The sequence below is a fragment of the Zonotrichia leucophrys genome, chromosome 2 (assembly GCF_028769735.1).
Source record: "Zonotrichia leucophrys gambelii isolate GWCS_2022_RI chromosome 2, RI_Zleu_2.0, whole genome shotgun sequence".
NCBI lineage: Eukaryota > Metazoa > Chordata > Aves > Passeriformes > Passerellidae > Zonotrichia > Zonotrichia leucophrys.
This window is the reverse complement of record NC_088171.1, coordinates 121537033-121563217: the sequence shown is the minus strand read 5'-3', so window position 1 is coordinate 121563217 and position 26185 is coordinate 121537033. Positions and strand designations below refer to the sequence as shown.

The window sequence follows — 26185 nt, the reverse complement described above, 5'->3', positions numbered from 1 at the left end:
AAACAGTTGACAAATTAATGTATGAGTGGTTCATATAGTAGATCCTATCAAAATAGTCCACAGGAAAGGGACCTTAATGTGACCAGGTAATGTCTGAAGAAATGGCTTAAGTACGTCTCAAATTCAGTTCCCTTTTCATGTAGTGGCTTGGGAAACAACAATACGTGGTTTCAGAGAAGCTTCATGACATACCATATGTATTTTGTTGAAGATGGGTGTTGTAGTACAAAGCATTGTGCATTTTATTGACCTGTGCTGTCACATGGACTATAGTGAAGTTAAATAACCAAATTTATGCTGCTCTTTAATAAACCCCCACCCCCTATAATATATCTTTATTTAGATCCAGAAAATGCAAGGTAGATTAGAAGAGAATGTACCTCAGGTCTTATAGTTTACAGTAGAAATGCCTCATTGGTTCTCTTGTAGATCTGTGGGTAAGCTCACCTATATAGAGAGGGCCAAGACAAAGCTTATATACCACTCAAGCACTCAAGATAATGCAACTATTCTGACAATGCTATGATGTCCTGAAAAAGGGCTTGAATTAGATGGAGGTGGTACCATCCTTTCCCAAGGGTGACCCTGTGTATGTAACTTTCTTTCACTTGGAATTTCTCACATGGAATAGTTACAGAATTGGCTTGAAACTATCTTGCTTTTATTTTGTGTCGATATTCATGTTGTTAAACACTTTGTTTTGTGTTTAGTGTCTTTATACTATAACACAATAAATTCTTGTTCTAAAATAGATTATTACCCTTGAATGGAAATACGTGTGGACCTTTTCATGGTGCAGTGCAGAAGCACAGTTCCTAACATTCAGCCACTCTTAAGACAAAGCTGCCAGTGATTCTGAAAAGTTGTGATGCATCTCAGAGGAGGAATCTGTATAACAGCAAGGTGTTTCCTCATCCTCCAGAGGGTATCTGTTGTTCAGCTGGAAGAAATAGTTAATTTAAAAAAAAAAACACTTAGAGGCTTTCATTTAAAATACTTTCATTTCTCTCAGATGAGCATATAGTTATCTTTGTGGGGGTTTTTTTGTTTGTTTTTTTGTGGGTTTTTTTTTTTTTTTTTTGTTTGGTTGGTTTTTTTTTTTTTGGTTTGGTTTTCTTTTGCCATTTGACAAGCACTTAAAATGCTTGATGACAAGTTTCAGATGCTGGATTATTGTTTGCCTGCAGTGGTGGGAAGAGAGTTTCTATTATTTTGTCAGCATCTATCAGAATTGTTTAATCAAATCTCTGCCTCATACCAATAACTGCTTTCAATTTTGTAGATTTTTTTTCAAAAGATGTCTTCTGCTTTGTAAAAGGCAAGGCACTGCATACCTAAAACATGTATTTTTATGAAAAATTAACTTTTTAAAATTCATATGTTTTCTATCATTAGTATTATTCTAAATGTTTGATTTTTTAAATTTAATATTTTTTTTTTAAAGTCTTGAAAAATACCTAAGATGTGAACTGTATTTAAAGGTCTGATTTAAGGAGACCATACCGTTTCCAGGCCAGTAATTAATGGTGTTTTAAAAAGAGAGAGGAAAACCCCCCTAATTAAACCGTAATTAAATGAAAAGATTTGCAAAAGTGCAGCTATAGAATTTGAAGGTTTGGAAGAAGTCAATACAGTTTTTGCCTCCTCTGGTACAGCAGTTGAGCATTATGTTGTGTTTGTATGCTCACAAATCATGATCATTCTAAAGAACAGGTTTGAATGAATTTTTTGTAAAAACCAATTACTTTTAATCCATATCACCCAGTCCAGTTTGAATTTACACAGTGGTACCTGAATAGTTGGGTGTTGAACTGAATAAGCGGAATTAAGTTGTCTTAGTGATATTCCATCTTCAGCTGCAGTCACACAGCAGCATGGGAAGAGAGACTTTGGATTTGGTTCGTGTGCCAGGTACTTGTTGGCTGTTCTTTCTAAGACTAATAATAAATTTCCAAACCTCCTAGCTTTAAAGTACCTTTATAAACTTGGACGAGTAGAAATATCATGAGCCACCTTTTACTAGAAAATGTAATTCTGAAATACAGATTTGAACGTACTTAGTATCTGTTTTATTTCATTTTACTGATATAGCAGTGCAGGAAAATCTATTCACTCTTCATTTCTTTTTCTTGCTAATTTTATGTACTTTTAAAAGTACATAAAATAATATTAAAGAAATTTTGACCAGCTAATTCAATGTAGTAAATTCTCTCTGCAGCTACTTAAAGTGATTTTAAAAACAAATTACAAAGTAAGAGTATTTCATTAACATTGATTTCTGTCCTGAAGTATGTAGGCAAAACCACATAGGTTTCATTCAGATAATTATTTTGTATTTAAAAACAAAAAATAAATGCAAAATCAATTGACCGTGCAGTGTATATAAGTCTAGAGATTGGATTTAAAAGCCTGTGCCCATTGTCTCTAATATAATACTTCACAGGAGCTTTAATATGTGAGTCAGTGGTAGTAGGTTAGATTGTATTTAATTCCCTCTACTTTGCCTGCATGCTGTATGCAGTGTAACTTTGTCTTTTGAAGTGACATTTTTCTCTTGACCTCTGCTGGTGAAGGAGCAGCTTACAAGAGACTCTTCTGAACTGGAGTCCAGTGAAGAGTTGAAAACCATAATGTTGGCCTCAAAGAAAGATGTTACAATCTGAATTCCTGTAGCACTGACCACAGTTCTTCCCTTATGCTGGCTTGTTTTTTGTTATTTAAAATCTCCATGGTGAGACCTTAAAACTTTTGTCCTGACTTCAGCAATTGGGGAACCTGTTTTCTTCAAGCCCTTTGAAGTGCTTTGTGCCAAGTAGGTCAGGGTTAAGTCTGTTCAGATGAACCTTCTGGGCCCTTTCTCTTCCCAGGACTACAGTACTCTCTGGATGCTGCTAATGCAGTTCTCCAGGGCATTTAATCCTTAAAGATAAAATCAAGCATGGTTTCTGCTTTTACCAGAGAAAGAGAAATTTGTACTCCTTCCTTTCCAGTCTAATGGTTTACATTCCTACCTTGCATCTAACTTTCTTCTCGAGTCTGCACTGAGATGATTTAACATGGTAAACCAGTAGGAAACAGACTTGAAAAAGTGACAATCTATCTTCTCAATTACCAAATTAGATCAACTTGCTGCATAAGCAGTAGTTTCAGAGCTAGTGCAAAAAACTGAAAGCTTTGTGTAGCTGGAGTTTAGAAGGTGGGGACTAAAACAGGATTTGTATCTTTAGAATTTCTTGCATAATAAAATATTATGTAAAATATTGGCAACGTTGTGTTATGCAGAAGCTGAGTAATGTGGTATGAGAAGCCTGAGAGCTGGAGTTCTGAACTGCCTATAACAGTCTAAGGGAAAGGACTCTCCTATATTTTTTAATTCTGTTTTCCAGTAAAAAAATCTGAAGTTGTTCCAAAACATTGAAACCATCTGTTACCTCTCCATTTAGATGCCTTGAGTCTTAGTGCTCAGGAACAGGGTGGTTTTTTGTGGTTTGGTGGGTGGCTTGTTGTTGTTTTGTTTGTTTGTTTGTTTGGTTTGGTTTTGGGTTTTTTAAATGTAGCAAGTCTGTAGTTATTGTTCTGTGAGGATATTTTTAGTTAACTTTTTATCAGATCACTGTTGTCAAACCTTAATCAAATATAGCTGTATATAGTATCAAATATAGTCGTATCCATAACAAGTATAGTTATGGATGTGGTGAAACTGTTTAGAAAATGCCAGTTGTTTTCCAGAAAAAAGGCAATAATGTTACAAATAAAATGTTCTTGAGATTAGATAAAAAGCCAGGTGTACTGACACTCATCTAACACAGAAAACACTTGTGTCCCAAGTCTCAGAGGTCTCATTTGTCTATTGTATACTTCAAGAATGGGACTCTTGCACTCTGGTAGGAGGTTTTCAAGACAAAACCACACTGGTTGCCACTTCATCCCTTTCTCTGAAGGTCTTGTTCAAGGAATGGATGAAACCTGGTGGTTTTTATCTGTATTTATTTGTGCTGGGTCAGTGAACAGTGTATGACAGCTGCTACTCTGGTGAAGAAGTGTGAATAGCTCTTGATTCTCTCATTCTCTAAACTGTCCATATGTCTGCACTAAACATTGTTAGCTGTGTTTGACATGCACAGAAAAAAGTACATTTTGCTTACATGGTGTAGACAATTTATTGAAGATCAGAACTTTGGAAGATGCAGTATAAGGATGTATGCATAACTTAAGTAAACAAGTGACAAAGATAACTCGTCAAATCTCCAGATGACTTACAGTATATCAAGCCTAAAGTCTTGATTTGCATAAGGTTTTACATTTGTGGGGCTTGAGGTGAGGGGAGACTTTTTGGACATCATCTTGCACTGATATCTTCTGTATCACACTTTGGACTCTTAACTCTTAATCTCTTAGGTGTCTGTGTGTTGTCATCTGCCCCAGGCAGTAGCTACTATTTAAAGTGTTATGCTGGAGTAAAAGGTGACTTAGTGTTCCTTAAATAATAATAACACGGACAGTCCTGTATTGGGAATGATTTTTCAAATTCTCCTTCAAACTGTTAACCAACAATAAGGATACCACATGGAGATAGGCTATGCTCATTAAGTAGGACAGGAGGGAGAGCAGTCAGTCCTTGAAATTTTAAGTTTGTTATCACCCTGAAGATTCTCTAAAAAATCAGTGGCTGGTGGCATGGTGTTTTGGGTTTCTGTGTTTTTGAGATTGTAGGTTTGGGTTTATTTTTTGGTAGTATTTTTTGTGTTTTGTTTTGTTTGTTGTTGGTTTTTTTTTTTTTGTTTGCTTGCTTTTAAGAGGACATCAGTAATTGCACCAATCTATAATTCTTATGACACGAAGTTCTCCGAAGCTGCAAAAGGGCAAATGCAACGCAACTATGGTCATGATGCAGCTGAAGGATCAAGGTGTTCTGTATGGCAATCAGTAGCAGTTTGTTGAGATGTGCTATATTAAGGAAAAGAGAATGGGTAGCTCTCTCTATGAATTGAGGTAATAGGTTTCTTTTTTCCATTGCAATAGTTTTACCAGAAACCTTAATAAGCAGCAAAGCACATTTCATACTGTGCCTGACAAGAGATTTTGAAGTCTTGCAGGTGGAAAATAGACTGAATGCAGTAGTTTGTTATGTGTTTTGTAATTCTGAAAATTTCTTCTGTTAGCTTAGTTTCTTTGCTCTGTAAGAATAGACTAAATAATACCTAGGCACTACTCATGTCTTCCTGGTATCTTGGGTACTGTTGGGGAATGCTGTACAGAAAAGCCTGTAATTCTTTTCCCTGGAAGCTTCTCTGGGTTGTTGTTACACTCAATTAAATAAATCATCTACTTCTTTATGTTTCCCATCAGCTACCTTGTAGAGTTTTTAAACTCATTTCTGTGCAACACTTTTGGAAGTCAACATTATAAAGGCTTACCATTTGGATATTGGTATAAATATCCAGAAGGCAAGTTTCCTTAAATTAGTACTGTAGCATGCAATATAGTAAGGCTTAGGTGTTTTTGAATGATTTCTAAAATGTAAATCCATCTGAACTTTTTATTCAGTGTTGGATATACCTGGGTAAGTATAACAAGAATTGTCTTGTGCCAGCCAGCTCAGTCTGGAGCATCCCTGCACACCAAGTTTAATGTCTCAGGATTTTCTTAGTAGTAAACCAAAGATCTGATTGGAAAATTTGTGGTGATCTCTGCATAAGGTGATTCCCTACTGTTTTGTGGTGAGATTTTTCTTGTCTATTAACGCACCAGTGCTTGATTTTGAGAAATGGATCCTGTCAATATTGAGAGTTTGTCACATGGTAAAGTGTTTGCTTAATTCTTCCATTCTTATATTTGCAAAGTCTTATGGCAGAATTTGGCCTCTGGAAAGGAATCTTCCTGCATGGTCTGCACCAGAATACTGTTTCTCTCTGTCATAGAGTTTATTTCTTGTAATTTGGTCTCAACAGTAGTTTTATGTGTAGGTACATACAAAGGTGGGTACTAACCTTGCTTAGGCCTTGCATTTATTTGAGTTTATTTTAGTGTATATCAATCTTTATATGTTTTACATTGCTTTATATAGTATCAAACACTTTATTAATTGCAGCTTTTCATTTAAGAGAGCAAGATTCCATCAACATTTACATTTTCATTCTTATGGGCTTTTTAAAAGCAAAGATAATACATTAAAAATAATGTGGATAAAGGAAGTGAGAACTTGCTGGTTTTTGTCTGGAACTTTAAAATTCTTACAAAATGTTCCTTTCAAATTTCAATTTTTTTAATCTAAGTTTTTATTTTTTTGGTTCACTTTGTTTTTTCTTTTTTCTAAACACATTCTTGTACTGACATTAAATTTACCTGATACAGATACGGAGGTCAAAGGACACAATAGTCCAAAGAATTCAACCAGTAGAAAGATGCTTCCCATTCTGCATAGTTTGTTTGCTTCCCATCCATCCCTATTAAGTTACACTGCTAAAATAACCTTTTATTGCAGGACAGTGGAAGTTGAAAAGGACCTGTATTTCTACCATTTTGGAGAAGTAAAAAAATTACTTAAGGATTTATACAGTAAATTAAACCTGTATTAAACCTGTAATCTCTTAATTTATTATTCTCTTGGACCAAGAACTGCCTTAGACTTACATGAAGCCAGACTGCAAGAGCAGAAAAGAGAAGTTGGCTGTAGCCAGCATTCATACAGAAAAAAGGGTTCCCTGTCTCTCAGCCCCAGAAAAAGAAAGGTTCAGAAGTTACCAGTACTGCAAACATGACTCAGTACACGACATAAAGGGCTTATTGTGGTAATAGGAATGGTAATAAAGCATTGCCCACGTATGCTTCTAAGTATAGAATCTCATGAATGGAAACACTAAAAGCAAGGGCAACTGGCAGCATTGTCACTCAAATGATGTTTATTTTTAGAGGATTACCAATGCTTCCAATCTGCTGTTAGTACTGTCTCTTGCCAGAACACACAAGCTTCATTCTCAGTTTGCTCAATTTTTTAAGTGACAGCTCTTAGAGCAACAAGATTCCTGCTACTTCTAGGGACCATGACAAAAGACCACCTCAAAACAGGTGGAGTGTAATTGAGTAAGCAGCAGGTATTACATTAGCTGAAAATACAGAATTGATGCATGTTTCACCTACATCAAATGTATTTGAAGTCCTCAGTTTCACCCATTTCCAAGAGGTTTACTGTGTAAGAAGTTTGCTGTACATTATGCATGTTATAGCAACAAACACTGTTGACTTTCTCAAAGCACAGCAATGAAGAAATAGTAAAACAATGTCTTTGAGTGAGACAAGTCATATCAGTATTAGGTGAAGTTCGTTAAAGTTGTTTGGCTTCACACTGTTTTACAGTCCTGCCAAAATTAGGACCCCACCTCTTAGTGAAATTTTTTTAGTCTGATGACAATTATAAATTACTGGCTGTAATGAAGCACAAATATTGTCATGTACATAAACTGACAAAAATAGCTGGACTAAATTTTATTGCTATATGAAGGTGCAACACAGTAGGCAGTAAGATTTGCAGCAGTTCTAACTTTGCAATGTTTTATAATGAACAGTCAGTGCAACATTCTCCCATTTATGATAAAGTAAAACTCTCCCACCTTATCCTGCGCTGTCACCAAATGGTCAGTTACCATTATGTCCTAACTATGCCAGGACAATGGGGGTTTGGGAGTTAGAGGAGCTCCAGGATATTCCGATGATCAACACAAATGCACTAACTGGATATTTTTGCTAAAATGTTGCTGTATAACATCACTGAGCCAGACCTTTCCCAGCCATTCAATAATTTACCAAAAGCCCTAGTTTTGTGATAGTTGGATGTTGCTGGATTTGACAATCTAAGCAAGAGTAAACCGCCACATAATCTGAGAAGTTCCGTGTTCATTTAATGAGAGAATAGGATACCTGGAACAATAAATAAAAATGTTTAAAAAGGCAAGGTCTGTGGCAGATCTGTAGATCTCTGAATTTCTCTGAAAGTTTAAACACTAACAGTGCCCACTTGTCTTCATAGAAGTTAAGGAAACATCCCCATGTCTGACAATGTTTGGATTCTTCAAAGCCATATTAAAACAAAGCATAAAGAAATTACAGGGCACTGCATCTTTACAGACTGATCTGAAAATTTTAGAACAGTTTTATCTGAGTTTATCTGATTCTTTTCTGCACTTTAAGTTCACTATGGAACCCAGTGTATTACTGATTTATATACACATTTGATAAAAGAAAAACAAAATACTTAATTTTCACATCCAACACTGGCCTTAGCTTCAAGATGTAAAAGGCCTAATCCCTGCTCTCTCTGGGATCTAATCTGCTGCTTGTAAGGGTGGCAATAGTTATGAATAGGTACAGTCTCTCATGAGCATGACTACGGATAAATGTGACTAGTATGGACACAATGTACAAACTGGTCACATTACTGGTGTCACTTTGGTTATGTCTGAAGTGTTGCTGTAATCTTTGCCTGCACTGAGAGGCATTAATGAGAATCCAAAGCATTTCAAGATGTGTGTGATCCTCTCATACAACACTATCAGGAAATAGCATTGTGCTTGGACTTGTCAGAAGGCCTTTTATAGTCACATTTGTAGTCACAATGTTATCAGCAAAGCAAAACCCCCAAAAACCCCAGGCTTGTAAACAGGAATTTCATCTTATAGAATCTGTTTCTTCCTTGACCTGTAATTACACTTTGGCTTTCTCACATTTCTCTCCTGAGCAAAGCCAGTGTAGTCTCATCAGGTAGCAATGCCTACTGATGCAGAAATGGGTCATTTCTAAATATCTGTGTGCTTTGTAATTGATCTTCAGGTTGCTAGTTCTGTTATTGTTCTTGCTGATTTAGCAAACTGTAGTTACCTTTGTCTTCATTGCTGTAGTCACAAGATGTGAATCCCTGGCTGACCTGAATTTTCCTGGTTTTCTTCTACCATTATATGCTCTGTGCTTTAAAGAAGTAATCCAAATCTTGTTGGTGTGGGGGTTTTTTGATTTGTTTGTTTGTTTGGGTTTTTTAAATCTGGAAATCACATAGGATATTTGAGAAGCTTCCAGTGTTCATAATGGGTGATGTACTTGTATGAAGCATCTGTGCATATACATAAAGTGTATGCAGTATCACACATATTAATTAAATAGGCATAAATATGCAACATCATATTTTCTGTAGTTGTGCAGTGAGATGTCTGTACCTTACAAAAGAGAGCTTTTACAGTACTTTGTATCAAAAATAAATGGGAAATTGTGGAAATATCTGTCACAAATTAAATGTACAAATTAAAACTAGGGACTTGGGGCTTTTATGCAGTTTTGGATACAGGAACTATGATAATTAATGAAGTTTTTTGAGTGTACAGTAAAACTTCTAATACTTACTTAAAGTAATTTACCAGTATAATGTTAAAGTTTCACTAGTGTTATTAGAAGGGTAAAGCATTTATTTACATATGGCTTTACTATTCCTAGCATGGACATATGAAAGCAATGGCAGCAAGTGATTGCTGGGAAATACAATGCTACCTGCAAAGCAATTTAAATTTGGGGCAGTGGGTCAGTTAATAATGAAAAAGCATTGACACCCCAATGATAGGATACCTAGATGAAGGCTGGTAATTGCAAAATCAGCACATCTTTTTGGTTGGATTCACTTTGTGTTCTAAAAAAATGATACTTGTTAAAGGGATGAGGACCTAGAGGTTTCTCAATGTCCTTGTACCAACAGTGATGGAATTCAATATATGCTGATACATGCAAGTTCTAGTTCACTTAATTTATATTCTTGAAGTGATTGTGTGATTCATCTGTTTTAGGGAACTCATTTTAGACATGAATCATCAAAGACACTGTGTTAATGTGAGTTGTTAAACTTCATTGCTTGTGAGTCCTCGTTGGAGCATGAAGAGTAAATGGTTTCCATTACCCGAGAAAACTCTTCACAGTATTTACTTGTAGTTTGTTTTGTCTTGGTTTGTTCATGCCTCTCATTCCCTGTACTACCTAGTGATAAATTGGTTTAGTAATTTGTCATGCATTGTATTTAAAGATCTACTTTTATAGTCACAGTTCTGCACCTGTAATTGGGGAGAGCAGTGGTCTGACTAGACGTAGGTTCATTAAAAATATTGGGTTTTAATCAAATGTAATCCCAAAGTCCTGCATTTTGGTTTTAATGATTGAAAAAATACTATTAAAAAAATTAAGTGACTCATTCTTCTGGTACTAAGCTATTAGAGACTTTTATTCAGTTGAATGACTGACTAATGTAAATAATGCATTATTCACTTCTTATTGGTATTTTATGAGCACTCTATTAGCTTCATTATGGTTTTAACTTTAGTATCAAATATCATGCAAGTTCTTAAATAAATAAATAGTACAGCTACAAAGAAACTTTCTAATACTCTGAAACAGAATTCTGGAAGAGGCTGTAAAACATCCAGTCTTGGAAGTTTTCTAAAGGAAACCAAGAAACCTGCTAACTCGAAGGTCAGATCCAGCTTTAAAGTTGGTTGTACTTCGAGGAGGCAGGGAGGGTAGTGGAGCAGACCTTCAGAACTCCTTTCCAATCAGTTCTGTAAATCTCCTACTTCTTAAATACACAGTTGGGTGGGTTTTTTGGGGATTTATTTTTGGTTTGTTACACCAAAGTGTATTGAGGGGTGGAAACTAATTTCTTGATGGTATCCGTTGAAACTACAATTCTAATAATAAAATATATTAGTAAAAATTAGAATATTATGATTTTTTGCAAGTCAGTGTGAAAGTGGTGATTTATTTTTTCTGAATCTGAGGTTCACAATGACAAGGCCAAGTATCTTCAAGTGTCCTGCACTCATGTATACAGACCAAATAGAATAACTCTATCCTTTCCTCCACTTAGGTATTTATGCAGGAATTTAGGCATTAATGTGGCTTTTTGTTATTTTCAAACTGCATACTGAATTAATTACTTCTATTAAAAACTTGCATCCTGAAACTAGACTGTTATGCAAGTTATGACACTCTTCTTATTTACTAATGGAGCAGTGTGAAAAAGTACATACAAATTATGCATCTTGTTTTCAAAACCTAAGAAGTTTTTAGGTTGTATTAAGCTGCTTTTACTGGAGATACTGAGTAGTCTTTATCCTGTACCTCAGCAGTAGCAGGAAAAAGACCCTCAAACGTAAGGGTGCAGTAAATGTTAAAGAAATGACTAGCAATGCAATTTAGTTGTTCATATAAGTAAAGCTCCACTTTATAGGAAACATTATAAAAGCAAAATACAGCCAATGGCTTAAAATTATTATAAAATATATTAACCTTTGTTTTATAAAATATGTATATATACATGGTAAGTATTGGGATAAAATCTGCTCTTCTGTATTCAGTTTTCTTCCAGCTACATTCCATTTGCACCACAAGATGTATATCAAGATACTTTTGAGTTGATACATGTATCTCAAGATATGTTTTTAAACTAAAGTTTTAGTGTTTAGTAATAGCAATTCTATAAAAATGTTACTATTGAAATAATAGCAGAGATTGGAGATTTTAGAGGCTTGCTGGAATTACACCTGTCTACTGCAGAAAGTTCACAAAAGCCCTCTCATAATTTGATGCTGGCGTTCATTTGATGCATTTTTCTCTGGGTGCACTGATGCTACGTATGTGCTATGCTGTAGGGTTGTTCTTCAAACTACTCATAGTAAGTAAAGTAAAAATGACATGACATAAAATTATGAAGGAAAAAACCGAGAACAAGCAAATGAAAAAAACCCCACAAACTTCTATGGACAGCACCATCACAATTCAGCATCTGGATGAACTTTGCTCATGCAAAAATTCATAGTAGCCTAATGAAAAGTATTGCATTATTATCCATTGCCACATTAAATCAGAAGACTACAAAAGAAATTGAATTATACAGTGTGTTTCTGTCCTCAGTTCTTAAATTAAGGGGTAAGGAATCAGAAAACAAAACAATGGAGGAATGAGAAGGGGAGAATTAACGAGCTACCACTGCTGAATACAGGGTATGTATAAAACTCTCATAGCAAATGCTGAGTTCCCAACATGAGTTTCAACAAGTTGTAAATGTCATATTAGTGTTCTGTCAGTATGAATAAAATCTTGCTATCACTTAGATACTCACAATGCAGCTCTGCCACTAGGTGTCATGATGTGTATTTGTTGTGTAAATTATCTACAGTATGCAAGCTTACTACCAAAGTTCACCTGGGCTGTGTGCTTTTAGAGTGTTCCTCCACTATGCTTGGGAATTGTGTCAGGCTATATCTTTTTTTTTTTGCTCAGAACTGATCCACCTCTTGGTATCAAGTAATAATTAAAAAAAATAATTATCATATAATAGCAGATACTGCAGGCAGTATGAACTCTTAGACTCATTCTAATCCTGACTTATCTGTTGTTTTTTAAAATTACATTTGCTATGACTAATGTTATAACTCCCATGTGAAAAGATTCATTAAAAATTAGTTGTGTAGCAAAAAGATATAGATCTTTGCCTCCTCAAAAATCTAGTTTAGTTTCTGAGCCTAATGAATTTTTTTACTGCACTCTTGCAAATCAGGTAGGAACATGATTGCTTCAAGTTCTGGTGCTTCTACCTGGCTTTTGCACAGATTTAAAAATTTGTGGTTTATTTTACTTGAGCCAATCAGGAAAACAGATTTTTACAAAATAAATTAGATTGTGGATTAAACTCAGAAATCTTTTACTAATGAACAATAAACTTCTGATTACTTTGTGATAAAGATTTGAATGTTATCTTTTTAATGCCATAGATGGTCAGAAATTGATTTCTTTAATTTCTCTCCTTTTATTCATCTATTAATTTCTAATTTAGAGGAGGAAGTACTTTAGACTTTAATCTCAATTTGCATAAGCTTTTTTTTATTTCTGCCCTTTTTTTTTTTTACATTTTTCTGTCTAGTTCTGCCTTCTGTAAGGGATGTGCAAACCTGAAACATGGCAACAAGATAAATACTTTTATGGTGGCAAAACCAAAGACAGTTGGTTTTGGTTGGAAAGGCACAAAAACAGCAATTTATCCAAGGTTTTATGTGGCTGAGCCCTGTGTAAGCAGGGGAGGGTTTGTGCCCACCTGGGGAAGTTTCAGTGATGCACCGTGGAACCTCCATAGCTGAACCTCCACAGCTGCACTCCCTGGCCCTCGTCTCCCTCCAGGCAGCTCCCAGCAACTGCATCAGTGATCTGCCTAATTCTAGACAGAAGAAAATATTAACAGAAATCTTCTTTATGAGTTTTTACCTTTTTTTGAAAACAGCTCTCTCGGAGGGGAAAGGTGAGAGGGGAAATACGTTGGAGAGTTAGTGGTACAAGCTAGAGTGAGATAACAGCAGATGGGGGAAATAAAATCAAGCCTCTTCTCTGGTCTGCTTTGGTGGCTGCCCCCTTCTTCCCGTATTTCTGCCGGCCGTTTTCCTTGCCTGAAGTCTCGCAGCCCGCTCTATCCAGGCGCGCAAGGAGCGGTGCGGACCGCGGCTCTCGGGAGCAGCTGAGAGCGGGCAGAGCACAGTCGCCAGGCCGATCTCAGCCCCACTCACGGACCGGCACATCCCCCGCGCTGCTGCTCTCCGCGCTCCCCGGCTTGGGGCTTCCTCCTCCGCGGTGCCGAGGCCTCGCCGTGTGGAAGCCCGGCCCTGGCCCCGGCCCCGGCCCCGGCCCGGCCCAGCACGGGCAGGTGAGCGCGGGGTGCCGGGGCCCGCCGGGGCCGGCGGGGCTGGGGGCGGGCGGAGGGCGCAGGGCCCCGCGCCGCCGCTGGGGGCGCTGCGCGCCGCCGGGCCGGGGCCGGGGCCGGGCCGCGGACGGGGCCATTCGCGCGGCGGGCGCGGGGGGAGCACGGCGCCGGGAGCGCTCGGGGAGCGCCCCGGGGGCGGCGGGCGCGGCGGGGGCGGCGGCGAGGGGGGGCCGAGGGGAGCTGCGGGGGGCGACGCCCGGCGCGGGGGCGGCGGGGCGGGGCGGCGGCGCCGGCGGGAGGGCGGGGGGGGGGGGGCGCAGTGGTTGGGGCCGGCGGCGGCCGCCGCGGCGGCGGGGTCAGTTCTCTTTAGTGTTTGCCGATGTTGGAGGCGTCTCCAAAGTGTCCCCGGGAAGCAGGTAACCGGGAGGGAGGGAAGGGGGCGGCTTCAGCCGCGATGTCCTAGTCTCCGTCCTGGCTTCCCGTTTCTCCCGCCGCCGCGGCGGCTCCCGGGCGAGGGCTCCGCCGGCCCCCGGCGCCCCCCGCCTCCCCGGGGCCGTGCGGGCGCTCCTGCGCCACGGCGCCGCCGGCCCGCTCCGCTCCGCTCTGGCGGGGGGCGGCGGCGCCGACCCCGCCATCCACACCCGGGGACCGGTCCGCCGCCAGCCGCCCGCCCGACGAGGGGCACAGGAGGCGGGCAGGGGCACAGGTGGGCAGCGCTGCCACCCCCGGGGGCCGGGGAAGTCCCCTCTGGATCCCCTGCGTAGCTCCCGCACACGGATCCGGCTGCCGACGGCCGTCGCTGCGCCAAGGCCGGGCCGCGGCCGGGCCGTGCGGCGGGGCCGAGCTCGGCGGGGACCACGCCGGGCCTGCCCTGCCCCAGTCCTCGGGAAGGAGTTCTGTGCGACCGAACTTGCTCCTCGTCCTGTGTCCCGGCCGGGCCTGTCGCGGTGCGCGGCCTCGGGGGCGCACGGTGGCCGCTCCGCCGCCGGCGGGGCGAGGGGCGCCCGGCGCTGCTCGGTCGGTCAGCGGCGCGGACCTCGTAGCTGAGCCGCCGTGTGTCTGTACGTGTGTGCTAGTCAGCCCTCTCTGTGCACGTCCTGCGCTGCCCCCAAACTTCGGACAGAGCCCCAAACTTTGCCATCGGTGCTGGGCTCTCCCACTCCCAAAATGGATGTCGGCATCTCTTCCAGCGATGGGCAGAGCCGTTTACCGGCCCTCGCCCAGCACGAGGGTTTGGGGGCCGTCGTTGAGGTGGGACCGAGAGACACATTGCTGGGGAGTTGCCTAGTCCAGGCTTCTCATGGGCTGGGTGGCACGTTCCCAGTGTTCAGGTGTCTGGTGGGAAAAAGTTCATCTTGATTACAGCCAGGCCTGGAAAGTCACAGCCATGCCCTCCTGGAGAAGTGTGGGCTGCCTGGGCTTATCTGTGAGGGTGAGTCCTGCAGCAAAGCTGTTTGCCTTGTAGTGCTCAGGGTCCCACCTGACAAGTCAGTGATACCCAAGCAAAAAATCTCCCTGCAGTGTATCTGGCTGGTGTTGCCTTACGGCCAGCAAGCTGTTTCTGTGAATACCAAGACGTAAGCTTCTCAAGCCGCGTTTGGAATGCTCCCTGTGCAGCTACCATGGTACTAAAAAAAAGTTTATGCTGTACAAAAGAGTAGATCAAGTGCTGCTGTTGTAGCCCCTCTCCTTGCATGTAATACTGCCTTGAACAGTACTGAGGGATGTGTATGAGTAGCTGCAGTGTAGCAAGGCACAAGGAAGGCTGTTTGCTCTGCCTTAGCTTGGAGTGGTTGAGCTGTGCTTCTGTCCGGGAGCATACAGTGGTGTATCTCACTTGTGCTCACCAGTGGAATCGAGCTGCACAGGAGTAAGGTCTTCCTGGGTTATGTGGTAATTCCAGGTTAGCAGTCTACACCAGTGAAGTAATACAAATGCATTTAAGCCATTTTCTAACCCTAAGGAGGTTTTGTATAGGCTTTGTTGTGACATTGCTGCTTATATAAACAGTGCCAGACTGTCAGATTTCTGAATGAAATCTCTTTTTTTTTCTAGAAAGTCAGCAGCAGTGTAAGATTTTCAGTACTGATTTCCAGCTGCTGAACCTTAGCTTTGACATAAAAAAACTCAGAGAGAGAGATTTCTACTCCTGCTAGTGTTTGTGAAGATTCCTATTGCTGCCAGCTAGGAACAGGATTGAGGCTGCCTGCTTGTTTGTAGTTTTTGAGGGGAAAGGACAGTTCGGATTTCCTTTTCTTTGCAGACAACTTTTCAGCCATGTTACTCAGTTTGGGTTCTGCTCAGGCTGCTCAGCTTGGAGGCCAAAGTCTTTATTTATCTTTTTGCCAGCTCAACCTACCTTGTTCCCCAAGAATTACATCAAAATAATAATAAATTCGACTAATCTTAAATTCTGATTTAAGATAGTAAATTGTAAAGAAACTTTGTAATTTTACTTGCAGAAAAACCTGGTCAGAGGTGTTTTAATGGCTGGACCAAGTTTAAATAAGAATTTAACACCATCAGCCTCTTCTCTGGGGGCAAAGGTTTGATTTTCCTCCATGGCTTTATAAACGTCATTCTAACTCTGGTTTATACTGGTGTGAATGTGGGAAGTGAATCGAATACTATGTGTTTTATCTGTAAAGTGTCATGACAAATGACCTTGGGAAGGTTAGGCAACAAGCCATAGTGAAGCAGATCCTCCTATTCCAAGATTGGGTCCCTAGCCATTAGGAAAGGTGCACCTGTCATGCTCTATCTAGACAGTTTGTTTTGGCCTGCCCAAAATCCGTGGCTATTGATTTGTTAGTCTTTGAAAACACTGAAAAACTCCCATCAATTGTGTCCAGTCCTTCGCCCCACAATATATCTTCTTATGGTGTTACTCCATTGGAGAGCTGGTCTTATAAAGGAGGTGTGTGGGTTTGAGTGCCCTTTTTTTGGCATATATATGATAGATATGGGCAGAGATTTTTTCTGATTGGGGTGCAAAGTATCTGTTTCCTCATGCATGTATCACTGATGTGCTGGGGGAGACCTAACACTGCATTTTTTCAGGATAACTGAAACAACATAACTAATGTTAATGAGCCACCAGAGCTTCACTTTTCCTTCCACTGCTTACAATTATTTCCTATCACCAGCAACAAAATCTATAATAAAAGAGGTCTGTCTTTTGCCAGAACTTACTGTTTTGTGTTTCTAATCTTTGGATCACACATAGCCTGTATTTATCACAATAGTTCTTGAATTCTCTCTCCTCTGAAAAGAAGAAAAGAAAGAAAGACAGGGGGTTCCATTTGGTTGAGGGTCATAAAGAGCACAAGGCAGGGGTCCTATGGAGGCAGATCAGGGAACTGGGCTGGAAGTTCTGTTCAGGAGGGAAAGGATAGTAAATGAGGAGGAATGGAATTGGTGGGAGTGCATGACAAACTCTGTGAAGAGAGGAAATGGAATCTGTGTGTAGTGTAGTTAACACACATATATAATTTATATATATATATATATAAAGTCATGGGCTCTGCATTTAAAGGGTCTGCTCATTGTCAGCACTGAGTCACAATTGCCATTATCCAAAGTGTGTTTCCATTAAAGGATCAAGAGTTCAGCAAGAATTTGAGAGATGTCTTCTCAGGCATTGTTCTGGAAAAATATTTAGAATGAAAAAATTGCTTGTCACAACTCCTAATGTGAAAATGAATTTTGAAAAGCCATCTGTGGTAGTGTAACACTAAAGTTGCATCTATGTTCTGTAACTGTTAAAGATTGTTCATACTTCATCTGAAGAGCAAGTGTTTTGTGGTTTTGGTTTTGTTTTGTGGGTCTTTTTTGTTAAACTGGTAGTTTTTGAAGTGTTTCCCATTAATGAAATATGTCGTACTGTGTCATACTCCATCTTTGCATTTGCTTTAGTCAACTATACATCTATACAGTAGATCACTAGAATGTTACAAGTTTGTTTCTATTTAACCAAATAAAATCAAGTTATGAAATTTAAATTTTTCCTAGTAAATAGGAAATTAAATTAATTTAATTAAATAAATTAAATGAAATTTAAATTTTTCCATTTTTAATTACTAATATTGTGACTCCACTATGCTTCTGTATCCCCATAATCTTCTGATTTAGTCGCCATTAAAATGATGGGAGGGGACACTTTTTAGACTGATTAGAACACAAGCTTTGAGCTCAGATCCCTCTTGGTGTCCCAAACCTGGTTATAACCAGCAGCCAATTATTATATCAAGTATAGGTTAACCTCCTATCCTTAGATTCTGGGAGAAGTTAACTTACTAAGATTTTTACCATAGTAGCACATGCTCACTTGAAGGGTATGTTTACAGTTTCATCTTCTGAAAACTTCCAAAGGATCACAAAGGTTCCACTTCCAGTTTCACTGCTTGCCAGCTTTGAGGAGGCTGTTTTGCCTCCAGGCTAAAGGAAATGGTTTTGAGTGTAGGAGACCAGATTTTCTTGAAAAGTTTCTTGCAATGAAAATGGTCACCTGTTGGATCAAGAAAAGAGATGAGTAAGCTAATTTTCATTGCTACTGCTTATTTTTTGCACTTGTTAGGTATTTGTGCTTTCCAGTTTCTCCTACAATGACCCCAGTTTAAAAAAGCAGTGTTAAATGAATATAAGGAAACATCAGCATACTAAATGTGCAGATTGATATCAGTAACTGGAATTGATTCTGGATAAGTAACTGTCTGCAAGTGTTAGAGAACTTTTTCCATGTCACCCAGATAACACATCCATGCAACTGATACATTTTAAAGGATGAAATCAAGATAATGTTGTTCCCAAGGTGGAAAAGTAGGCCTGGTAGAGGGCAATGTTTGATCACTTAGAACCATACCCAGTTGTTCTGATTAAAACAAGATAATAATGAATTAACACTCTGTAGTAGCCTTGGCTTTGTTAGACAAGATCAAGAAGCAATCTAAAATTTCATGTTAACTGTCAGTTTGTATGTTTGTTTTACTTTTTTCCCCTTCTGCGGGTCCTTCTTCAGTCCTGGATACGATGTTGCTTTTTTCTTTCCAGGCTGTGGAAAATATTTTCTCTGCTTTTTGTTTCAGGCTTGTGTATAATAGTGTTTAAATCTGCCTGCTCTGAATAGTGTTTCATCTGTGAAGGCAATGTCCATTCAAGAGGGCATTTTGCTCAAGAGTATATACCCAAGAGACATTCCTTTTGTACCTGGTTAGAGCCTGGGAATTGTAATGAATGATTCCAGAGGGATTTTCTTGAAAACCCTTCTGACCCTCTGAGAATTCAGTGCAAGACACTTACTAGTCTTGTATTAAATGTGTGTCCAGCTTGTGCATGGCAGCTAGAGCTGTCTCATCTTTGTGAAAAGGAATGAGAAACTTGTCCTGGATCAGGAGTCAGTTAAAGCTCTCTGTTTTTTCAGAGCCAGCTCTCAATATTCTCTCTTAGCTGAATCCACTGTGTTAGGTATGGGGTTTGACCTCTTCAGAAGGGAGAGTGGCCCACATCATCTTTTCTTCACCCCTTTTCAACAGGCCAGTTTTTATTACTTAGAGCCTTAAGCAAGTGCAAACTGGCTGAAGATGCCAGGACTGGATCAATTTTCCACTGGCTTGGTGAAGTTGCCGTTCATGAGGATGTTCTGGATCTGGACCTCCAGGCAACCCTAAGTATTTGCCAAGTCCCATGAGAAGAATTTAATATTTAATTAAATTCTTCAGCTGTTACATTACAAGGTTCTTCTGAAACTGACCATTCCACAAATTTCTGTCAGTGGCAGTTCACCAGAGGAGGTGGCTTTGGAGGCCTTTTCTCTTCACAGGGTACCATTAAGGTGCCAGAAAACTTTTATCCTTCTCTTGAGATTTGCCTCAAATTTCGCTGCTGTCTGAGCCTCTCGATACTTTGTTACATTCACAGGTTACAGTAGATATGAGGGCAAGCAGCTACTGTCGCTGGTGAAACTTAAGTTATTAAATGTATTTAAAGTATTTTAAAAGAAATGTAAACATCAACTTGCCCATCCTGGATTTGAAATTGTTTCTCTACTTGGACACAGTAGTAACTGGAATCTTTTCAAGGTTTTTAAGCCAACCCTGTACTCACTAGGAATTTTGACATTGACACCAGAAGGAAGTGGTTTTATTTGCTGTCATTGCAAATACTGGTACTGTTTACCTCTGCTCAGGTATCTCATAGCTGACAGGAGCATGGGAGACATGGGTACTGTCAGACAAATATACCTGATATATCCCCAGGATGGGACAGGACAGAGCCCTGCAGGTGAACAGGGTTAGCTGAGGCAGTTCTATTTCCAGGGCCTGCTCTGTTTTTGAATGTGGTGTCTTTGCTGTTGTGCTGGATTGCAGATCTGCTCCTCACCTCTGGGGTCAGCACCTTTACCTAAGCTTCTGCTGTGTGTCATTGCAACCTAGACAGACTTTGGTTGACCCTTGGGCTAGGAGCACAACCCTTCATTAACTAGGAACATCACTTTTTGCAGGGGTTAGACTGTATTAGGCATATGTTTGTAGCCTAAATAGCACAAGTTCTTTTGGACATCCTAGAAAATGGGGACTTGTTTTCCTTCTGAAGTACTCTTTTTTAATTTGATTTTGATTTGAAGGGGAAAGAGTAGGAGTCTTAGTATTGAACAGAAGTGTTAGCTCTCTGCAAGTTCAAAAGCAAGTTTGTTCTTTTCAAGTCTGTTCAAGCTACTTTAGGGTGGTTCCAGAGACACAAAAGCTAGCTTTACCCTGCTGAGTCTAATGGCCCTGGAGTCCTGAAAGTACAGTAAGTGGTAAGAAAGACATTCCTTTGAAGGGCAGCTCAGAGAATGATCCACCCATCCATCCTCTAGGTGGTCGTGAGTCTATGATGTTACAGCATTCCCATTCCTAATAAATGCAATCTTCTTTTTTTGCTTTTGCTCAATTCCAGGTACTCTTTCTTATTATTTTGAATCATTTCATGTTATCAGTGCATCAGCTTGCACTTTAAGCCAGTCTTATCCTTTGTTTTATTTCTGACTTTATCTGGGTAAAAATACTTGAGACAATTCCAAATTTTAATTCAGTTTGTTTACATTTTTTTCCCTGTAGTAGTTACATTTATAACTTCCTTTGGTCTGGGAAAACAAGTTATTCTGAATCATCAGCTCTTTAGATGAAGGTCTCTTATTTGCTATTTTATGATGTATCCTACTTAGTGTTCCTAAACACTAGTACATAAGTTGGAGGGAAAGGCCTGGTTTTGTTATGCTGGTTCTGTGCCCTCACAGTGTGCTCAATTTGAAAAAAAAATATTTTAACCAGCACTCTTCCTTTCTGTTGTTTGTTGTTATTTTAGTATCATCCTTGCTGATTCAACTCCAGAAATAACATTTTTCTATCCTGCCAGTTGTGTGTAGCCTCTGTGCTGCAGCAGAATTTGTGGCAGGTTTTTCATGTTCAGATAATGTTTAGCATTGATCGTGACCTTGCCCCCAGACACAGCATCTTTAAACCTTATTTTCTCCAGTTGAAAACTTAGATTTTGTGCTTATCTTCAGTCAGAGATTTGGTAGGCCCAATCCAATACTCAGGAATTATTTCACCTTAATTCATTGACTGAGGAGAGCTGCACTTGAAATAGGAAGGGAGCTCTGTCAAACTGGTGCAGGACCCCTGATCTCACAGGTACTCTGTGCCTGGGAGCAGAGTCCCACTCCTGTCCCCAGTGAGCAGGGAGCCAGTCTCTGTATGAACTGTATGTCCACATTATCTTATAGCCAAGCAATTAGAAACTGTCTATGGAAAAGTTGAGGGAAGGGAGAACTCCAGGAATGTTTCAGGAACAGAAGGTGGCAATTTGACCCCTGCTGTTTCTGGGAGCTGCAACTTCTTGGAAACTGTATAAGACTTCAGTGTGGGCATTCATCACTTCAGCTGTCAAATACAGTGATTTTGTTTAAATACACTAATGGAGAACAAAAAAGGCACACAAAGCAGAATTTTATCTGCTTCTAACAATAGAGTGCAACACCTGTTGCTTAGTCCACTGAAACCACTTTCTCTGAGGAGCTTGTAGCTGTTCATTATAGACAGCTGACTGCAGTGTGAGGAGGGTTGGTGGCAGAAGCTGTAACTTCATTTCAAAGAAAAAGGCATAGTTCTGCTACTTCACCAAATTTGCTACTTCAAATTATATGAGAAGTAGTTTGTCACAGGTAGTGAAGGAAAACTGAGATGATTTTCTGAATTCTATTAATAAAATGCAATTTCTACTTGATTGAAGTCAAGAAGTAATTTTTTCCTGATTCAGAACAAAGTAGCAGTTGGAGGGATGTTTTACTTAAAGTGAGAGTATGTTGTAATTTAAAATCAGTCAAAGCTTACTGGAGATTTTAGGAATGTAACTACTACTTGTTAGCACAAATTGAGAAAAAAGTGCAGCTTTTAGAAATATATAGGAGAGAAATTTCAAAATACTAATTAAATCAGAAACTAGATTCTTGGAAGCACCTCAGATTAGGCTCCAACATCACAAATAAGGAACCAATTACAGCTTTGATGCAAACAAGTGTGTAGCCTCAGAGTGTCAAGTTTGAGTCATGTTTTTTCATTTACTTAATCCTCTTCTCCACTTTTAAGCTGATGATTGATTGTTAAACTAGCAGTTTAGGCTTCCCTTCTATTCAGCTATTTTTCTTCAGGAAAACTGACTAACTCATTTTTGTTTAGCATAAGGTGAATGTGAGTTACCTGTATCTGGAGTAAGATGGTATGATGACCCCTTCATCTTTTAAAAACTGTTATAGATATGGCTGTTTATCACAGAGTGTCTGGGGAAATACAAGCTTCCAGTTTTCAAGATGCCATAAGTGGTTTAGAGTCATGGTAGAGGAGAGAGCTGAAGAGTTACAGTACTGGGCAGTCAGCTCTTGTGGGTTAGTGTCTGCTCTCAGGTGCAGTAAGCAAATACAAAGAGGATATTACCTCTAGTGTTGGGCAGGGTGTGTGTCCTGCCTCTGATCTCTAAGGCATTATAGCCACCTGTAAACTAGGTTTTGGGGTCTACCTCAAACCATGATGAGTTTTGGATGAGAAAGGCCTCCCACAAAGAGTGCTCTGATGATCACCTTGCTGTTTCATGAAGGAGTTTCACATTTTCTTCTCTGTAGTAATTCAGGGTATCTTGGCTGTGTCAAACTGATGGCTGTGCCTGAACCAATATTCTGTCTGGATGGTTCAGAGTCTTTTCTGAGCTTAAAATTTGTGGCACTGTGAGAACTGGGTTAGCTTGTACTGCCTGTTGGAAATTTCCATGGCTTTTATGCCATCTTCTCTGTTTTCTGGACAGGAATAATAAATTGAGAGAGACTTTCTGATGAGATTATCTTAACGCAGCAAACATTCATATAAACCAGACTGATTTTCCCCCTTGGGCTTTGAGTTATAAACAGGTTGAAATGTTTTGAGATGCCAAACAGTTTCTGATGCAACAGATTGGCTTTCTTTATATTTTCATTTTCTTCTAGCATTGAAATCTTCAAGTTGGTAATCTGATTATGTCCCTTACCATTTTAATACAAATTAGCAATCCTTTTTCCCATCAATTTTCAGATTAATATTAATAATTTCTCTACTTAGGGTCTCTGTTAGGATGTCTGTCTATGAAGTCTCTCCTTGAGTCTTTGAGTGGCAAGACTAGTATATACAGGACCAGACTGATTTCTCTGTTAGAAAAGAAAATGAGCCACATGTACAGTCTGGGGTCATTAGTTTTGCTGCACACAGTAAGATGCACTGTGGCCTGAGTTGCTCCTTTCCCAGCTTTTTCATGTCAGCCTTGCTGTTGCCAGGGAAGCAAGGGAAGAGTTGCATTCCTGCCTGTCAGTATGCTCCACTTTCTGTTAAGTTTCTTGTTACAAGTTTTTATACTTTTGCTCATGCTAATGTGCACAATTGCAGTCAGTGCCCTAACCCCTGCATTTTCCATCATTCTTTACAGAAAGACTTGTCTCTGCAAAGGGGCTTATTTACTTCTGTAATTGCGTCTGTTAGTTTTAGTAACATCCGTGATCACTTACTTGTTGAAGACAAGTTTGGCAGTAGACTTTGGGTAGGATTCAGTTGCCTGTATTTTGGCATCTTGTGCAGATTGAGACACTAAGTTAGCCTGTCTGCTTCTCAGCTGCCACTCAGCTGTGTGGTTAGCTAATCCTAAATTAGAGGCCTACTTGTTGATCACCTTGAATAACTCCCTGGGTCTGCTGGCTGTACTGACTGGTGTAATACATTTCTTTGAACACACACATTATTGCCATTTCATTGTCTTTTCATGTCAGGGTTTCTCTGAACTGCCTGCCACATGCAGTCTCAGATGTGGCATGAGTCTTCAGAGAGAATGTCTATTACCTGAAGCAGCAGCTGATGGAATAGGCAGGTATCCAAATGTGGTGTCTCAGGACATCTCAGCTGACATTGTGTATTGGGTCTTTAAAAGACTGTAGTGGGTTCACCCTGGCTGGATATCAGGCAGCCATCAAAGCCACTCTCTCACTCTCCTCCACAGCTGGACAGGGGAGAGAAGTATAATGAAAAGTTTATGAGTTGAGATAAGGACCAGGAGAGATCACTCACTAAATACCATCATGGGCAAAACAGGCTCAAATTAGAGATGTTAATTGAATTTGCTTCTAACAAGATCAAAGCAGGATAATGAGAAATGAGAAGTGAAATAAAACCTTAAAAATACCTTCTTGCTACCTCTCCCTCTTTCCCAGCTCTACACTCTCCTCCAGCAGCACAGGGAGACAGGGAATGGGCATTACAGTCAGTTCATCACCTGCTTTTTCTCCTGGGAGAGGAGTCCTTCCCCTGCTGCACCATGGGGCCCTGCCCACAGGACATAGTTCTCCATAAACCTCTCCACCATGACTCCATCCCACAGGCAACCATGCCCAAGCTGCTGCAGCATGGGTGACTCTTCCATGGGGGGCAGTCCTTCAAGGCCAGGCTGCTCCAGTATAGGAGCAGGGCCCCTCTCTCCACAGGTCTCCCATGGGCTGCAGGGGCACAGCTGCTTCACCATTGTCTCACCATGGGCTGCAGAGGGATCCTAGCTCTGGTGCCTGGAGCACCTCCTGCTCCTTCTTCTGCACTGACCTTGGTATCTGCACACTTGTTCCTCTCACACATTCCCACCTTGCTCTTCTCTGCCCACAATTATAACTGTGCAAGGGTTTTTTTTTATTATTCTGAAGTATGTTGGAGGCATTACCACCATTTCTAATTGGCCCAGCCTTGACCAGCAGCATGTCCATCTTTGGGGCTGTCAGGGGTTGGCTCTGCTGGACAGAGGAAGCTTCTGGCAGGTTGTCACAGGAGCCACCCCTGTAACCCCCTGCTGCCAAAGCTTGGCCATGCAAGCCCAGTACCCTCTGGTAAACCATGGTACTCCCATGCTGTATTTCCTTTTACTCAATGACAATTGAGTAAACAAAGTGACAATTCAGACACCTTGCTTATATTTGTAAACCTGAATTATAGATGCCTTTAATCCTTATCTCAGTCCCCATATCTCACTGTACAGCTGTGCCATACAATGTGGGTGACTTTGCTGGTGTGACAGGTACTGTGAATGTAAATGGCTTTTTAGTTCACTGGTTTTTCATATTAGTTACTTGACTTTTGCTGTAGTGGTTTAAGTAATTTACTACGTCCTATATGTTTGTTTATTATATTTACTCTGGGACATTCTATGTATTTCAAGTTGTATAAATCCAATCTTGATTGCAGGGTAAGACTTTGGTTCTTGCCCTGTTGCTAACACACCATAATTAAATAGCAGCAAAAGTCCCCATGTTTGGCCATTTTGTTGATGGAGAAAATCTTTAGGTTTAGTCTGTGATTCCATAATTAGCTGCCTTGTTTGTCTGGTTTGTTTTTTATACTTTTCAAATTTGCATGAAACATTTTTAAAGTGAGTTGTTAAAGAAGGATTGGCTCAGTGACAGATATAAATAATATGTACTCCCACATAATGTGATTCTGTGATAATGGTAATGTGGTCATTGATTTGGAGACTTGCATGCTTTTTGTACTAAATTGGATCAACATCATATTGGAAGCTAGGGAATAGATATGGTTTCATGATGAAAGAAATGTGCAAGATGAAGCTGTTTCTGCCTCAGTTTTCTGTGTTTTAAGTCCTTTTATGTTGTCTTAATGTGTAGTAATTCAAAAGGGAGGTTGAACTGACTGCTGTTTGAAGAAGAGGTTGAAAAATATGACTGCAGATTTTTAGTCTGTTTCCTACTTGATTTTTTCTTTCAAAAATACCTTCAAAATCACCTTTCTTTCAAAAATACCTACCTTTCCTCAGGAAGGTTCTTATTGATTGTACATGAGAGTTGGCAAAGGATAGTCCTCTGTGGGTGATAATATCTGTAAGTGTGGATGTTGTGACCTGCTGTTCACTGCACCTGCT

General features: G+C 40.1%; 1 protein-coding gene and 1 long non-coding RNA gene across 5 annotated transcripts in view; one reads left to right on the top strand and one right to left on the bottom strand.

Annotated features, from left to right (window-relative positions):
- Window positions 1-735: 735 nt before the first annotated feature.
- On the bottom strand, window positions 736-13670 carry LOC135444496 (uncharacterized). The gene is made up of 3 exons (XR_010439226.1): window positions 13467-13670; window positions 13121-13240; window positions 736-940 (listed from the first exon to the last, which is right to left on the bottom strand). It is a non-coding gene; the product is annotated as an uncharacterized LOC135444496 (long non-coding RNA).
- Window positions 13601-26185, top strand: part of STAU2 (staufen double-stranded RNA binding protein 2) — a 172162-nt gene continuing 159577 nt past the window's right edge. Inside the window, exon 1 of one of the 4 annotated variants that reach the window (XM_064706228.1) lies at window positions 13601-13720. The gene's annotated coding sequence lies outside the window, so the exon portion shown is untranslated. Of the gene's footprint in view, window positions 13721-14031; window positions 14134-14400; window positions 14424-26185 lie in introns of those variants that run through there. The other 3 variants (XM_064706231.1, XM_064706230.1, XM_064706229.1) reach the window with 3 other exon arrangements.